This window comes from Pteropus alecto, unplaced genomic scaffold, assembly GCF_000325575.1.
Source record: "Pteropus alecto unplaced genomic scaffold, ASM32557v1 scaffold50, whole genome shotgun sequence".
Classification (NCBI taxonomy): Eukaryota; Metazoa; Chordata; class Mammalia; order Chiroptera; family Pteropodidae; genus Pteropus; species Pteropus alecto.
In genome coordinates this window covers 15,123,839-15,143,043 of record NW_006431918.1, presented here as the reverse complement: position 1 = coordinate 15,143,043, position 19,205 = coordinate 15,123,839, and the positions used below count along the sequence as shown (strand labels likewise).

Sequence of the window (19,205 nt, the reverse complement as noted above, 5' to 3'; positions counted from 1 at the left end):
ACACAAAGAAAATATGAAGACAACTAAAAGCTTTTAATAAGAAGGGAGAGGGATTAGAGAAAAAGGGCAAGATCTTTTGTGGCCACTAAGCAGCAATGTATAAATCTTGTGGCATCAGAGAACACAAAAACTACTAACTACTAGTTCACCAATGTTTTTTTAGAAAAACACTTGATGTTTGCTGAGGTTGCACCGAATCCCAGTTGTCCTAGTTTACATTTTATACTATTTTCATTCTATTAGGTTAACTTTGAATCATAGTACACTGCCTATTTTCAGATTCTACTATATCATTAAAGAATGTTGTGGAGGATTGTCAGGAGCCACTAGGAAACCATAAAATATGAGACAGATAAATGATACATGATAGATGATAGAGAAATAAATAGATAGATACTTATTTATAAAATGCTCACTTTGAACTTCTAAATTGAAAAAAACTTCACTTGATGAATATTATTTACTCAACCCACGTTATCCGAGAAGTAAATATATGACTGGGATTTCTATAAGAAATATAAAAATGAGGCTGCATCATGAACATCAGACAAAGCGATGAAATCCCTGCTGGTTTAACTGCCCTGAAGAATCAGTACCATTCAAGCAGTTTGTACATTGCTGGTGCACAAGGCTGGAAGCCAGGAGAAATTTTTATTTTGGATTTAATAAATAACAAAATTATAATTTTTCTTATTTTTAAAATGTTGCCTCAAATTCCCAATAAAATTATTTTTTCACTTCATTTATCAGAGATTTTTTAAAGATACAACATACAAAAGCATTTATATTTTTAGTCTAAACTTTGCGGCCTTCTGGACATTACACTATAACTTTTATTTAAATTAAACTGAGTTGCCTTTGGTAAACTTTTATTTTTACTATGTATCCTCCATCTTAATTTTTCTGTGACATATCCTTCCTGTGACTGGCATTAACCATTTTCATTATATTTTTCTTAATATTCTATTCATAGGTTTAAACCGCTTAGTGATATTTAATTGTCTCCTATTAACTAGTGTGTGATACAGCATATATAAATCTCCCTTCAGTTTGGTACCAGTGAGAAAGCAATAGCATTCATAATTTAGATCATCAATATAAGTACTTATTTTCTTAGCTATTAATGGCTATTAAGCCAAATATTCATATATAAAATTGAAGAGGTAGTAATAAAATAAGACGGTCACCACCCATAATTCTGGTAGCGCAGAAATGCAAGCGCTTCTGAAGGAAGTTATTGTATCCACCTAATTCCAGAGTTTACACAGTTGTAGAAAGGAAAATTGACACCTACCTGAGTGTACTAAAGCAAAAACAATAATAGAAGTTTATGATTTACTAAAAGTTCTAATACCTTTCAAGTTGTTAAAGCTTCTGTAAATATGCACATTTTAAAAAATAATCATGGGACAATATTATTTGAAACATTGGTGGTTTTCTATTGCAAGTATAAACAATAAGAAAGATCGACAGTTGTTACAGGAGTTTCTTTTATGCAAATTATAAAAATTCAATAAAGAGGCTGTAGGATTATTAAGGAATTAATGCATCCTTTAAAAGAAAAACATGTTTGTACACTTACTCTAGGAACTAAAATAGCTTGACTTTATAAGGTTGACCTCTGTTTCAAAGTCATTTGCATTAAAAACTCATTTGCAAAATATTGAGATAGATTTATTTTCATCTGGATATAGATATCATACATTATAAAACTGACAAACTTTCACTTTAGAACTATGTTTCAAAAGTATTTTTTGAAAGATTAAGTTGATCTTTTTTGAAATAATTCTGGAGTGCAGGACTATATCTGTGTGTTATCTGATATTGTTTTCTTAGCAAAAATTCTGAAGGGGTTCCAATTTCATCTTTTCCCATTAACTTTTACTTAACCCTGTAACTATGTAAATATGTATAGATAATAATTAATTACAGTGCTTCTACTGATTAAGCATCTGGTATACGTCGAGCCTTGGCACACCTTTACCCTGTGTAAATCTAATGCATAGTCTTGTAGGCCGCACTTCAGATACAGAGAAGAAAATGAAAATTCCATTTTCATTGGTCTTGAGGTTTTGCAAGCAGGTGCTACGCTGAAATAGAAAATTCATGTTCCTGTCTCCCTACTTCACTGCTCCTTCCCTTAACAATCTATTTTTTTAATTAATAAAATTCAAATTCAGAAATTAATGTATTATGGTGCCATCTAGGCTTTAAAATGTTTTCACATGGGTAATATGATTTAGCAACAGTCCTGAGAATTAAAACATAGGTCATTTCCCATTTTATTGGTGAGAACTGAGGCTCAAAGAGATGATGAGACTTGCTTAAGGTCATACAATGAAGAAGCATTAAACTCAGAATTTGAACTCTCCAGCTACAACCTCTAAACTCCAATCACCTGCAGAGTAGAAACGTCAGTTGAATTCAACATCATCTTGCAGAATTATGCAAACTACATGCAAATCAGGGCATTCATGAACTAATTAGAAAATACCAGGTAAAGTGTCACATAGCATATGAGAAGCATTCCATAAATATTCTGGTGATATTTCCTATACAGACAACTGAACATATATGGAATCTGTCTCCTCAAATACAGTCTACTAAAACTGTATTGAGCTTATAATCCCTTTATATTTTTTCTGTTTGTTTTTTCATTGTGGTTTTTATAATTTTTGATAAATCATAAAAGCAGGAAGTGATGAAGTGCATAATTGAACAAATGCACATCTTTCTACCTTTGTAATTGTTGATAATTGCAAAGATTATGTCATGCTTACATAGACAATTTTAGATTAACAAGTAAGTGAACATTACATGGAAAGCTGAAGTATCATTTGGCTCCCTCTTACCCACAACTTCTATTTCTTTCTTTCTCACTCAAGAGTTGAGCAATATCATAAATGTGGTGTATACTTCTGGTCTATCTTGATGTTTACACACACATACACATATACAGACATACACAGCTGTATATCACTGAAAAGTATAGGCTAGAGTGTTGTGTATGTTCTACATAAATGATGTATGTTGTATTCTACATAAATGATGTTACACTGTACTTACTATTATGTAATGTTGTATTCTACATAAATGATATTACACTGTACTTACTATTATGTAATGTTTTTTATTTAACATTACAATTGAGATTTATCCATGTTCCTATATATGAAAATTAATTGCTTTATAACTACTACAATATATTCTGTAATTCATTCCCTCCCTGAGGCTTTTCCTGATTTCTATTATGCATATAACCAATTAATCAGGGAGGTTTGACTCATTGCAGTAAAATTAAGTGTCAATAACATAGGAATTTACCTTCATCTGCCTGCTTGTCCAATAACCACAGGAAGAGGAAGGGGACAGAGTGTAAAAGCAATGTCCCTGAACTCCACTAGTCTAGATTCATCCAGAAACTTCATTTGTGCAGGTAATAAGGGAGATGTATCAAAAATTATCAATAATGACTAACACTTCTTTTCTGCTGGGTACATGGAGGGTGAGATTCTCTGCCCTCTTCAAGGGAGGTATGGCTAATGAAATGGAAGCCGTTCATTCTGGCCAATGAAATGGAAGCCGTTAAATTCTTCAAACTGGAAGTAACAGATCACTTTGGCTTATTACCTATTAAATCCATGTAAACAATCTGGCTCCTTTGGACATGGTAGTCCTTTGCAAGATCCTATCAAATATTCTCACTGATACAAAGCTGGTTGTATCAGTGAGAATATTTGTCATACTGAATTGTTCTAGAAGTCATGTCTCTCGTCACTCAGGTAAGACGGTAGTCAGCAATTTCACCCACCCTCTCGGGTCTCCTGCCCCAGCCACATGGAGGCAGGATGGTTTGGAAGTCTGCGCTTTGCAGTGCCCACTATGCCATCTCTTCCTGAAGCACCCCCCATGCACGCCCTGCCGTGAAGTGAAATGCCAACTTCTCTGTCTCCCAGGCACCCATAAACTGTGGGAGTGACTCTCTTGGGACATTGCAGAGAGATTGAATAAGTTTTCTTCACAAATCCTACACTCTCTGAAGTGTTTGTAGTCTTTCTTACCCCTCAGACCTCTTCTGATAATTGTGGAGAGGGTAAAGAAAGGGTCAGCTATGTAAACTGGAATCCTTCAGTTAACCCTGTAGGAAGGTGACTGGATCCAACCACTGTGGTGGTTCTCAGAACCTCTCCTGTGGTTCTCAGCCTTCAGCCTTGGCTGGGACAAGAGAAACATACTGAACCTGAAACCATTCTGCTCTGTACAGTAGGCTGCTCTGAGAATTCTTGAGCATATTTGCATGTACTAATGTGCCAGAATTTCTCTAGAATATACCTAGAAGTGAAATTCTTGGGCCATCAGGTAACCTAATGGTTATAATTAGTATTAATATTTTTAGGATTTTTCCATAAAACTTCTCTAACACAAGTCCCTCTGGCTCTTCTGTTTCTATCTTCCCACCTTACCCCTGAGATGCTGATTTTACTGTGATGATCCCCCTCTGCCAAATAGAGTTCTCTATTCTCAAGAGCATTGATGCCCTGCTTCCCCACAGCTTCCCCAGAAATAACTTCCCTCACCCTGCTCCTTTCTGCCTACTCCCCCTGTCAACTAACAAAGCAGAGGGTTGAGGATACTGGTCACTGCTGATCTGCCTCACAGCTCTACTCACTACTGGGTGCTAGGACTGCTCTTTTCCAGGGTGGTCTGAGCCCCATACCTCAACCTCAATGTGGGTCTGAATGGGGAGAAGGCAGAGGGTACCTCTCATACTTCAGCACCCCTAATGGTCAGTGGGGTCTAAGGAGCCCAAAGAAGTGAGAAAACAAAGGAACTCTGACAGTTCCCTAACTGCAGCAACCAACATCAGGAATCAATGTAGAAGGCAGGAAAGATGTGAGTAAGAAAATAAGGTTCAAATAATGTGTAGGCCAAGAAAGAATTAAAATGGGAGCAGTTCTCCAGCTGGGCTCTTCACTGCTTATAGTGCAGCAAATATGTGCGAAGATAAAAAGGTAGGGGAACAGATTGGGCCTGGCTAGACGAGATGAGAATTGGCAGGACTGTAGAATAATGTTGTCCCCTCTACAGCCTGTTCCCAGAGGTACCATACCTGCTTTTCAGAAAGGAAAAATTAGGTGGTACAAGTTAGGGAATCTATAGCTAGACCACTTAATAAATCTCAAAAAATTGTTTCGTCGATCTTGACTCTGAATTAAAGGAAGCCTCATGGGAGATTGCTGGATGATTCTACACATTCACATGGAAGAGCAGAATCCTTAGGAACCATCCTTTAACATAGTATTCAAAATTCAGGAGTGGAATCCAGAAAATTGTAGACTGTGTTATTTAGGATAAGCTGATGAAAGAAGACCTTTTTATCTTTTTTTCAAGGATAATATTGATGTCTATATGCTCTTCCACTGTTCTCATTTTCCAGAAAACTCATTAAGATCTCCCACCTAATTAAGCTAGCTAGTATCAAGTATAAAGTGGCCTGTCTTTAAGTGTAAGCACATGACCAGAGAGTATAAACTATCCCAGATCAATGAGAGGGTAATAGTCACTGATCTTATTTACTTTTCAAAAAAGAAAAATTCTCCCTGCCCTCAAGTAATTTATATAATTTTTAAAAAATATCTGCTAACCATATTGAAGAGCAAAAGTGAAGCATTCTTACTTTGTAGATCTACTTTTTAATGGCCTGGAAAAGCTTATTTGAGCACTGGTGATGCTTCAGCTCATTCAACTGCAGAAATCCATGACGGAAAAGTCAAATACAGGGAGTTTACAAATTTGAATACTCAATTCTTGGGGACCTGAGCTGTATAAATGTTCTTCCATTAATAAAACTGGCTTTATGTCATTTTAGTTAGCTTTTATTCAGAAAGCTGTTAAATACTTGCCAGTGAAAGGAGACCAAAATAATAATAACCATGCCAAAGAAAAATGACAATGTCAGATCTTTAAAAAAAAAAAATGGTCATATGAAACTACGTGAGCCTGTCACTGGACCATTTCCAGCTTACTTCCTCACCTTCTCTAGTCTGCTTTATCACTGTCCCTCCCCTACACATCCCATTATTAGCTCTCTTTCAGGTTGATTCAAATTATGGAATTTTCCTCAACATGACATTCTGAATTCGCCTGGTGATATTAATCATGATTAAGCAATTATATAGAATCATTGCTGCATAATAATATGTATTGCAAATAATACCAGTTAGCTCTTAAAGTAGAAGAAAAATCAGGCCAGCTTAGATGAAAATTATCCTTCAAAAAGCAGACTCAATCAAAAAATAATAATAAATGTACTATCTATTTATGCTTTTATCTAAGTATTTGAAAGATTTAAACATCAAAAAAAACAAACTTCCCCTTTAAGGAAGATAAATATTTAGTAAAACATATTAGAAGAGTTTCACACTTTAATATTTCCTCTTTATTTAACAAAAAAAACTCTCAAATCTGCCATTTGACAGCTGCCAGTGACATAATTGCTCCCCAAAAATGAATTATCCAAATGGTTCCCTTAAGTAGCTCATTAGTCAGGCACCACTAACAAGCACCAAGGTCTATCTACACTGGGAAACAGAGGAGTGATGTAATGGAAGAAGGAAAAGTTATTATAGCTGAGTGACTTACAATCTAAAGATAGTGAAAATGTACATGTGCATGGATTTTTTAAAAAAACTAGACAACGAAAGCAATTGCACTGGTAATGTCTAAATTTATAAGTTATCAGGAAATGTGAAACAAAGGATATATCAACCCTAGGATCTGGATTATTCATCTCTACCTGGTGTTTTCTTGTATTGAAATGTCCCTGTTTTATATGCATTTTCTACCTGATGATTAAAAGAGGACTTAAAATAATTTCGTTTTCTATCTCTTTCAGATATTTTTTGAGCTTACAATACTTTTCTTTCACCTTCTGTATCCCAGTTTAGTCATCGTTTCTCCAGGAAGCCTTCCCTGATTCGCAAGAAGGGAATCGCACCCCATACTCCCCCATTATTTACTTATTGCATTGTGATCACCTTTGCATATTCATTTTTTTTAAATATCCCAGTAGACTGGACACTTATTTGTTTGTTTGTTTGTTTGTTTACTATTTTTGGCATTCAAGTTGACCAAAGCAATGCCAGCTCTTCTTTGCTTCGTTTGTCTTAAATGGCACCTATTTCTCATCCTTTAGATTTCTCTGGTGACTGTCAGAGATCAGTCCACCATGTCTCCCCATCTCAAACTACCACAAATATCTGTTCGGGTCTTTAAGTAGACACCATAAATCCCCTTTCTCTTGATTTTAGAATGGTAGACACATAACAGTCTCACCAACATAATCTTTATACAACCCCAATGTCTTTTTTTTTTTATGAAAAATATATATATTATTTTTTTAAAAATCTGTCTACAGCCATGCCACCCTGAACAAGCTGGATCCTATCTGATCTCGGAAGCTAAGCAGGATCAGGCCTGGTTAGTACTTGGATGGGAGACCTCCTAGGAAGACCAGATGCTGTAGGCATAAAAAATAAAAAATAAAAAAATAAGGGATTGTAAGCTGACAAGGTCTTTGCAGTCTGTGAGGTCAACCAAGGGTTACCTCGCCTAAAACAATAAAATAAAATAAATGAAATAAAATAAAATAAAGATCTACTAACTATATTCCATCCTCTATTCCATACTCACTTTCACATGTAATAGTTGATAAATTCTAAAGATTATTTCTACATTGTCATTTTTCATTTTGTTTTAATTTTTTTATTCCTATTTCCCTACCCCCTCCTCTTTGGCAACTACCAGCTTGTTCTCTATACTATGTTTCTGTTTTGTTTTGTTTATTCAGTTATTTCATTTTTTTAATTCCACATATAATTGAGATCATATGATATTTGTCTTTATCTAGCTTATTTCATTTAGCATAATACCCTCTAAATCTGTGTTGTCACAAATGGTAAGATTTCTTTCCTTATTATTGCTGATAATATTCCATTGTGCGTGCGTGTGTGTGTGTGTGTGTGTGTACGTGTGTACACATCTTCTTTATTCATGATTGATGAACATCTAGGTTACTTCCATATCTTGGCCCTTACTAGTAATGCTGAAATGAAAATAAAGGTATACATATTTTTTCTAATTAGTGTTTTTGTTTTCTTTAGATAAATACCCAGAAATGGAATTGCTAAATTTTATGGCAGCTCTATTTTTGATTTTTTGAGGAATCTTCATAATGTTTTCCACAATGGCTGCACTAATTTTCAATCTCACCAACAGTGTATGAGGGTTATCTTTTTTTCACATCTTCACCACATTTTATTTGTTGATTTATTAATACTAGCTATTCTGATAGATGTGAGATGATATCTCATTGTGGTTTTAGTTTGCATTTCTCTGACGATTAGTGATAGTGAGCATCTTATATTCTGTTGACCATCTGTATGTCATCTTGGGAGAAATGTCTATTCAAGTTCTCTGCCCATTTTTGGTGTTAAAGTATGAGCTCTTTATATGCTTTGAATAGTAACCTTTTATTGGATGTATCATTTACGAATATCTTCTTCCATTTAGTAGATTGTCTTTTCATTTTGCTGCTGGTTCCCTTTGTTGTGCAAAAACATTTTAGTTTGATGTAGTCCCATTCATTTATTTTTTTCACTTGCTCAAGGAGATGTACCATGCAAGACATTGCTAAGAGCAAATTCAAAGAGTTTACTGCCTATCTTTTCTTCTAGGAATTTTATGGTTTCAGGTCTTACACTTATGTTTTTAATCCATTTTGAGTTTTTGTGTATAATGTAAGAAAGTGGTCCAGTTTCTTTTCTTTTCTTTTTTTTTTTTTTTTTTTTTCTTGGTGGTGCAAGGGACATGTATTCGTCCAGTTTTGCTAACATCACTTGTCGAAGAGACTGTCTTTACAACATTGTATATCCTTGCCTCCTTTGTCATAGATTTAATTGAGCATATATATGAGGATTTATTTCTGGGTTCTCTATTCCATTTCATTGATCTATGTGTCTGTTTTTATGCCAGTATCATACTGTTTTGGTTATTGTAGTTTGTAGTATAGTTTGATATCAGGGAGCATGATACCTCCCACTTTGTTCTTTCTCAAGATTTCTTTGGTTATTTGGGGTCTTTTGTGGTTTCATATAAATTTTAGGATTATTCTAATTCTGAGAAAAATGTCATCAATATTTTAATAGGGACTATATTGAATCTGTATATTACTTAAGGTAGTAAAGATGTTTTAACAACATTAATCCTTCCAATCCATGAGCAAGGTATATCTTTCCATTCATTTATATCTTGTTTAATATCTTTCTTCAATGTCTTATAGCTTTTACATCATTTAACCAAAGAGGTAGAAGACCTGTACCCTTTCAGATATTAAAATGCCTTGGGTCATAGACTGGAATGAAGGAAAACTGTTTGAAAATTGTTGAATTGTAATTTATTTTCAAATTCCAGTTTTTCTGTTAACATTTCTTAAAAGAGATAGTTACATAAGAATAAGTAGATGACTAATTACATTATTAAAATCTTTCTAAACCTTTTACATTCATTATCTTTGCCTAAAGTAAAGGAATTCAGTTATTGAGTTGGTTTAACACTGAGCATGAAGATTCACCAGCATTTGACAAATGCCTATAATGAGAATAGTGATCTCACCAGACTTCTGGAATCAGAGAAATAGTTGTGCTTAAATAAGAGGCTTAATTTTTCTGTAAAACATAATGTGTGTGAACTCTTTTGTATATCCCTAGAATTAAAGTGAAAACCTGAGAGTTGTGCTCAGCATTTTAATATTTTAAAAATATAAACTACACTAACAGAAAATGCACAAATAGAAATGACTAATAAATAGAAATACTAATAGTCAAAGAAAAGCAATTTCAAACAACGTATGATTTTTTCCTAACAAAATGAGGGAAAACAATTTATTTCACAAGATGAAAAAGTCAATTGTTAAAATGTTTTTGAAAAACTATTTGGAAACATCAAAGTTGGGGGAGTTTTTTAATGTGTTTGTGCATAATTATTATACTGGAATCTAAAAGAAATAATCAGCTAAAACAAGTCGTATAATAATGTTCATTGTGCAGTTACTTTTAATAACAAAAAAAGTATATTTGAAAAATTAAGCCTAAGAATGGTGAAATAAATATTCTACAACCTTATAATATATAATAATGCGTAAAATGATCCTTTTGGAGAATCATTATAAAATGGATAAATGTTCAATTCTTGGGTCAAAAAGTATAATTTTATACTGTTTGTGTACATGTATATGGAAGGAAATAAGTCAAATGGGAATATTGGTTCTTTCTGGACAATAGAGCCATATGTGATTTTCTTCTGCTATTTTCCTCTTACTGTTTTCCGAAGTATCTCATATGCATCCCCTTTAAAGTAAGGTCATATTAAAAAAAGTAAACTTAGAGATAGTTTATCTTATATAGACTACTGAAAGTAACTCAACAGCACCTGCACGCATTATCTTGAAATGAGTTTATATTCTAAAGAAGCATTATTGAGAATTTTAGGAAGGACTTTATGAAGACAGTTTTCATTCACTAAAGAACACATATTCAAGAAAAAGATGATTCTTGGGGAACAACTTCCCGTTTTCTGGGACAGAATCATAATAGCAATCCAGGAATGCATTATCCCATGGTTCCTTTGAGTGCTGATTTGTAGGAATAGCAGTTTGCAACTACATATCATGTAGTGGTAAACTTCAATTCAGAAGTATATGCTAATGGGGCAATTATTAAAAAAATTAAGCCAGAAATACAGATAAAAATACATTTATATTACATAGTGAATACAGAAAGATCAACTATAGAGACTCACAGAAAATTAATGTTCCCAAAATATAGAATGAGTCATACAAATATTTCTAAAGCTTGACTTTGACATTTTTAAGTGGTATATTGGAAAAGAAAATTTTAGTTCCATGTTTATACTGTCCTTCAGCATCTAAATGAATGAAATTTCTTGGAGGAAAATTGCTATATAAATCTAAAACACCCTATGACCCATCTGAGTCCTTATTGAGTAAATAGCTCTCACGGAATTCACTCCTTATTCAACTGAGATGAGTAAACACAGAGCACACAATGCTGTGTTTTCTGCCCCAGTATCATTTATTAAATTATTCCCCATACACTGAAGGAATCTAGTCATTTGCTCACTACTTGTTCTAAAATTATCTCATATTATGAAATCTCATTACAACATGAAATACCAATAGTACCAGAAAAATAGATGGATGATAAAACTTTATGTATTTCTACTATAGCCTTTGGGTGAGTTGGATGTCGACAGCTTTGCATTAATATTTATCTGCTGACCAAATACCTGTTTCCATCTTACCTGCTCAGTCTTCCCCCACACAACTCACCTGAGAACATGAGATGCTTCTAGACATTCTTCTATACTCATCCAAAACACATCGAGAAAAGAAGATCCGGGTAATCTTCATACCAAACTCAAACTTTCCCAACAAATCCATGTTTGCTCAAAAATCAAAACAAAAAGTATAGAAATAACTGTGGAAAAGAGGAAAGGTACCACATTTCAAATGCATATTTTAGAGTTATGTTTCAGTAATGACCTTAGAGGAAGAAAAAAAGAAAAATCATTCAGGGAGATACTAACAAGCAGGCTTCACATGTAACATGATGGCAGATAGGAACAGATAGAATGAAGAAACAGAAGAGCTCATTAAAAAGTCGGGGCAGATGAAACGATAGAGAATTTTTAAAATAAAAGAAAGACAGTTTCTCTTCCTGTTCCTTTGTCACCTCTCCTCTCCCCATCTCTGTTTCTTACACAGTTTATTAAATATTTCCTTGGCTTGAGCACATTCTTTCAGTCCCTGGGCTTATTTTAACATGTGCAATTGTTATAAGGGAATTTTCAGGTTTTAGAGGGGGAAAGTACTCATTGCCAGGTATAATTTTTACATATTTTATAGACATTCCCTTCTGCCCTGAAACTATTTCACTTATTTGAAGTGTTTCATTCATTTTATGTCTATGTTGCAAAAAGGCCCTTTCCCTTTTGTGGCTCCCTAGAAAAGACCTGTACTTTACATTAAATTTGCTTAACAGGTTTTGCTGTCTCTGTGGATGCTTCCAATAGCTCTAACACAATGAAAAAAGAAAAGGAGTCTTGAGGGAAGAAGAGTTTGAACTAAACAGTATTGAGCATGCATATTTATTTAAACATCCAGCTAACACAAAATGCCTTAAAAATCCAAGCTCCAATTCTAATTAAAAAGTACTATGTGGAAGCATATAAAATATTTTTCTAGATATATAAAGTCAGCCAAAGCAGGGAAACCTTCAATTGTCCTTTCAACTTCTATGGCCATAAAGGCTTAAAAAACATTTTTTTAAATGTAATCGTTGCTGTTCTAGAGTAACAATTTTGCTGTCAGGAAAGAATAAATGCTTTTCATCCCAGGATCAGGTTACAGCTCACAGACCCTACTAGGAAGAGAATAGTGCCAAAGAATCACTGCAGGAGCCAACCTGCATTTTCAAAGTCCATAAATAATGCAGCAAGAGAGCGTATATGGAGAAGGAATTTATCAGCCATGGCTTCATCCATATGCAGTGGTGGGAATGTCATTCTGACTATTTTGCCGGTGGGGCATTTGTATTCTACTTGATGATTTACATAGTGATGAGGCCAAGAGAGCCCAGAACCGTGTTCCTAGGTACAGCTTGTGAATTTGTTCTTGAAAAATAGTTTATAAATCAGATCGAAAGAATCTCAAAGCCATGTAAAATTTGTCCACAAAGAGTAAACTGGGCTGTCTTTCAGCTTTTTATTTATGTCAGATCAGAAACAACCAGAATGATGTAATTTATCTGTTGCAATAAGAGTACAGTAGACCTGACACTTACCAGAATAGTCGACATAAACCGATAGAAAAATGAATGAAAACATATCACCGAGGACAGATGTTTTCCAAAAACATCACTATTTGATATATCAAGGTGCATAAGAAAGGGATGTAAAATGCAGGTTTTGTAGAAATGAAAATCCATGTCCACAACATCCAGATCTTACCTATGTTTGCAAGTGGCTTCTCACTTGTCCAAGCTGTGCATCTCTCTCCCCTCTGCCCCCAACTTAGCCTTTTACATGGCTCTATTACTCCTGATGATGCCACTTTTTCTTTGCCTAATTAATAAGGAAACTGTGTCTCAAAAATATTGCTAGGTTATCTGAGGTGGTTTAGAGTTCTGGTAAAACTAGAAACATAACATTCCCACAAAAAAGGACAAGAAAGAAATTTTATGCTCTTTTTTCCCTTGAGCATACCCAAGAACTGGTTAATTTTAATAGAATGTAGTGAAGTATCCGTAATGTAGAGTATTTACACATTTTACACATGCCCCAATCAAGTTTTTTTTTTCTCTTTGTGGGAATAGGTGCTAAATGTATGAGAAAAGATCATTCCTTTTAAGAGTTAAAAGTCTTTCCTACTATTTCATTTGTTTTTTCAACAAATACTGAGTATTTAATATGTGTAAAGAACAATGTTAGAATTGGAGATATATGAAAATAAGGAACTTACAAGTAACTAGAGAGAAGAGGTAGACTACTTACAATTAAGCAAGTTAGGACTGAATAAGTAGGGTAAGACCAATACAAATCAAGAGCCATGGAGTCCTCAGAGGAATCACAAATTTCTTCAAGGAGTAACATTTTTACTGGGCCACACAGACAGATGGTTCGGCAAAGGCACGAGGAAGGTATCTTGGTCTTTTTAGACTATGGTAACAAAAATATCATAGACCGGGTGGCTGAAGCAACAAATATTTATTTCTCTCATTTCTAAAAGCTAGGACATCTAAAATCAAGGTGATAGCAGATTCGATGTCTGGCGAGATCTGGCTTCCTAGTTCATAGACAACCATTTTCTCACTGTGTCCTCACATTGCAGAAGGGGTTCCCTGGGGTTTCTTTAATAAGGGCCCTAATCCCATTGAAGGCACCCTCTCATAACCTAATCACCTCCCAGAGACTCCCACTTCTAAATGTCATCGCGTTGAGTTTTGACATATTAATTTGGTGAGGGACACAAACATTCAGTCTGTAGTAGCAGGACAACTCATGTGCGGGACCAGTGAGTAATATTTGACTGGAGGATGGACTGTAGGAAGAACCGAAGTGATAGATAAAACTTGAGCCACTGGCAGGACTCCTTTATTGACAGCTGACTAAAGAGTTTATATTCAATAATATAATAGGGTTGCCAGAATTTGTTAATAAAGACACAAGTTACCCAGCAAATTTAAATTGTAAGGAAATACTTTTTTACTATAAGTAGGTCCCATGCAACTTTTAAATTCAAATATAACTGGGAATGCTGCAGTTTATTTGACAACCCTATAATATAGGCTAAGTGGAACCACTGAAGATTTTTGGAGTATTTGAGTAGCACAATCAAGGCAGTGATTCAGAAACATTGCCGTGGAACCAGCAATGGATTAGTTTGAGGTAAAAGATATTTCTGGAAAGAATAAAGCAGCCTAAACTAGAGTAGTAACAGTGAAATCATAGAAGAGGGAAATTTAGAAAGAAGAGCCAATAGGACCTGGCAATTGAGTAATGTAGGGTGGAAGAGAGAGGAAGAACTCAGAACTGCCCTTAGTATTTAAGCCATGTAGCTTATTGATGATAGAGCCACAGGCAGAAAGGAATCAAGAAATAAACATGAGAGGAAAGGTAATGAGCTCAGTTGGTGACACTTTGAGTTTGAGGAGCTGAAAAATGTCAGAGCAAGAGATAGAGATTTGAGGGTTACCTGCTTAAAGAAGAGAGAGCTAAAGCTTTGTTTTGCTTTCTATCTTTACATTTATTTTTCATGATCCTTAACAAGATGCTGATTCATCTTACAAATAAAAAGAGAAGGTTTATTCCACAATCTGTCTTTGTACTTCTTATATTAAAATAGCATTTTAATATATTTATTATACTTTTGATGTTACTATTATGGGGAATAGTATCATGTGAAGAAGGATCATCAGGCTTTGGGATTAGACCAATTTAGATTCAAATCCCAGTTTTTCTCTTACAGGCTCTGTGACTTCCTACACAATTTTTTACCTTTTTGATTTGTAGTTTTCTTACCTATATAACATAAGCTCATAAGATTATAATGAAAATATATGAGCATTTATAAACAAAAGATATGGCATAGTACTTGTCACATATTAGTTGCTCAATAAATGATCGCTGTTGCTCTTATTTTTCTACTGTTAAGATTTTTCATTTTAGTCATTAATAATAATAAGTAAAAATCTAAGTGTAGTTAAATTTTCAGATTGTTCTATCCAGTAAAGAACTACTTATATTTGGTATATTTTCTTAATTAAGAAAAGTTAAGGATACATATGAACCAAACAACTAGTAGAAAAGCAGAAGTGAGCAAATCAGTCAGTTTTTCATTTATCGAATTACAAATAAATATTTGATTGACTTTTATACTGAATTTGCCATTTGTACTGGCATCATGAAGATGTAGCAAATAGCTTCCATGAATAAAATTCCTATCATTTCCAAAGTAAGCTAAGTAGAACCATCAATTTTGTTCTAATTACTAGGACACAGGACTATTTTCAGCAGTAAATTGTAGCATCACACTAACAAGACTAAGAATTTTACCCTGCCACAGACAATCGTCTAATGATGCAGTTTAACTCCAGTGTTCTGATGCTAAAATGATTCTAAGTGTGCCACATAATGACCTTTTAGTCAATAATGAACCGCATAGATGGTTAGATGGTAATGAATCATCATATAGATGGTGGTCCCATATGATTATAATGGAGCTAAAAATTTTCTATCACTTAGTGACGCCGTAGCCATCAGAAGGTCATAGCACAATGCGTTATTCATGTGTTTGTGGAAATGCTGGTGTAAACAAATCTACTATACTTCCAGTTGTATGAAAGTTTAGCACATACAATTACAATAGTAGGCTATACCATCTAGGTTTGTGCAAGTGCACTCTATGATGTTTGCACAAGGAAATCACTTAAAGACACATTTTTCAGAATATATCCCATCATTAAGCAGCTCATGACTGTATACAATATTGACAGTGACAGAAGAGATGGAACACTATTTTTCTAACTTCGTTGGATTCTTGATAAAATTCTGCAAAGCTTAGCTGCAATATCAGACAAGGGGAAAGCTTATATATTCATAGAAAGAGGCAGTTTTGAAAACTCAGATATATGCATTTCCAAAAGAAACTAAAATGACCTGAAAGGTTAGTTGAACTGAGCAACTGCACTATTTATTTTCAAGCATATCAAATTTGTTCCAAACCCCGACATATATAATCACCTGGCATGAACTCTATTTACCCAACTTAAAAACTAGCCTGAGATAATCTAATGAAAACTAGCCTGAGATAATCTAAGAAATAACAGTGGTTTTCATAATTGAGGAGTTCAGTAATTTGAAACTAAAGTGAAAAAGCTTTTATAAAGGCCACAGGAACTAGATATTCTCTAAGGTTCTGAGAATGTCAGTGTACCCTAGGAATATCTGAATTTATTACTTCTTTTCCTCAAAACGGATCACATCACCTCTAATTTCTAATTTGCATCCCACCCTATATTAGAGAGCATTGTCAAATTAGTCTTCTCAAACCTTGCATTATGTCACCTCTCCAAGGGTTCCCAGTACCCTGCTCCGAATGGAGCACGAACCTCCCTGTTTCCAATACAGCCCCGGCTTACCTTTGTTGCCTCGTCACCCATTTACTTCACTAAATTTCCCTTGAGCATCTCTAAACTAGACCACTTACCATATGTAATTCACTTCTGCCTTAAAAAAAAGGTGTTGCCTATTGGTTACGCTCACTCTGCATAACAAATTTATATCTAATAGTCACTTAGGATCCAGCTCATCTAGATTCTATTTAGAAAACTATTTCTCTAAACACTGGTAAATGTAACGATGCATATTGGATTTAAGAACACAGGCAATGGACTCAAACAGCCTGGGTTCAAATTACGACTCTGCCATTTCTTTAGTTTCCTCATCTAAAAACCTGAAGATAACATAAAATATACCCCTGTTGTAGGGATTGAATAAGAAAATACAGATAGATCAATGAGAGAGAGAGAGAATATAAATAGGGGAATTCCTGTCACTAGTAAATAATCATTTAATGGTACTTATAAAATGGAAACTACTCTTTGATGGAACTCGATAAAGATAATAAAACAATGCACTTGTGATATCATTCCTAGGTCCTCCTCTTTGGGGACTTTAATCACTAGGACTAGTTTTAGGAATATGTTAGTCCATTGTGATGCCTTTTCCGTGCCCGCTTTATTTCTCTCATATTGCTAATTGACTCCCGTGGAAGACTTTGTTTTCCTCTGTGGTGATTTGAAAATTGCTGCCTGTCTGTTTCACCAAGTATTTTGAATGGTCATTTTCTCTGGGGAGAAAATGGCCATGTTCATCAAAGAGTGGCCCTTAGACCTACCTGCGTCAGAAATTCTTTGGATGTTTGTTAAAAAGATAGATTTCTGGGCCCTTCCCAGACATGCTGTATATAAATTTCTACAGGTTCAGTTTAGGAATCTCAGGGTGAATTCTAAATACACTGAAGTTTTATCATCAATGCTCTACACACCGAGAGAAGAGAAAAGGGAGTTCAACTTCTTTCGGCAAAAAGAATCAGTTTTTATTTACAAAGAATCAGAAAATTCAGCACCACTTATGCAGAAATTTGGATTATTTGAAATGTCAATGCCTAAGACTCTAACACTCTAGTCTTTCTACCACCTTTGGAGCTACTCTAGGTGCCTAGCGTGTAGCCATTTGGCTTTGGAAGTGACAACTTGTTGTTGTTGTTTTGTTGTTGTTGTTGTTGTTGTTTTTAAGCTATAGATCCAATTCTTGTGGCATGTGAAAACGTTTCTAGGGGAAGTGAAAGCAAATTACCTTTACGGCAAATACAGCTCAGGCGGCCAGGGCTGTATAAAGGAGCACTGAGAGATTTGAAAAAGTGTTACTTCCCAGTAGTTACAATGGCCATTCATCTATCCTTGTACCAAAACTACCGACTTGATTACTGGAACTTTGTAATATGTACCGAGACCAAGGAACCTCAGTCCTCCAACTTGGTTCTTCTTCTCCAGGATTGTCTATTCTGTTTTATATTCTTTGCATTGCTATACAAATTTCATAATAATGGCCCTCAAAGATATTCAGGTCCCTGGAACCTGGGAATGTTACTTTATATGACAAAGGAGACTTTGCAGATGTAATAAAGATCTTGAGTGGGGAGATTATCATGTATTATCCAAGTTGGACATAAATATAATCGTAAGTATCCTTAAAAGAGGCAGGCAGAGGGAAATCTGACTACAGAAGAGAGAAAAGCAATATGACAATGGGACAGAGATTAGAGTGATGTAGCCACAAGTGAAGGAATGCTGGGAGCCAACAGAAGCTGAACGAAGCAAAGAGCAGGATACCCCCTGGCACCTCTAGAAGGAACCAGCCCTGACAACTCTGATTTTAACCTCATTTCAAACTTTCGGCTTCTAGAACTATAAGAAACTGGGTTATTTTAAGCCATTAAGGGGTACAGCAGCAATAAGACTCTAATTTTTTTAAAGCTTATTTGATTGGGATTGTATTGAATCTATAGATCAATTGGGGAATAATTGATTCTTAACAATAAGTCTTCCAGCCTTTAGACATCTCTCTCTACTTGCATAAGTCCTCTTTAGTTTTTCTGAGCAATGTTTCATAGTCTTCAGTGTATAGGTTATACACAGCCTCACTAAATTTATTCCTAAGTATCTGATGTTTTGCTGCTATTATAAATAGAGTTTTATTACCTAATTTTCCAATTTTTTTGCTAATATATACAAATGAAATCAGTTTTATGTTGACTTTTGCATACTGAAATCCAAAGTCTTCTCTTAATAAAGTTCAATGAGGACAGAAATTAAAGATTAAAAGACTGTAAAGAATTTTTTGCCCTAGGTAAGGAGAAATTCACAAATAATTCTAGTTTCCTGAACATTCCATACTTGTTTTATCATCTCTTTAAACCCACCCATCTGAAGTCTTTTATTTTAGTGTCCGATTCAGGTCTTATTGCGGCAGACGATGAACAGTATATCAGCAATTCATTATAGGTC

At 34.6% G+C, this 19,205-nt stretch overlaps 1 protein-coding gene and 1 pseudogene across 1 annotated transcript in view; both read left to right on the top strand.

Moving 5' to 3' along the window:
* The window catches only part of GALNTL6 (polypeptide N-acetylgalactosaminyltransferase like 6), an 888,106-nt gene that overhangs the window by 684,417 nt on the left and 184,484 nt on the right, over positions 1-19,205 (top strand). The gene's annotated exons all lie outside the window — the stretch shown is intronic.
* Positions 7,410-7,528, top strand: LOC112475118 (annotated as a pseudogene).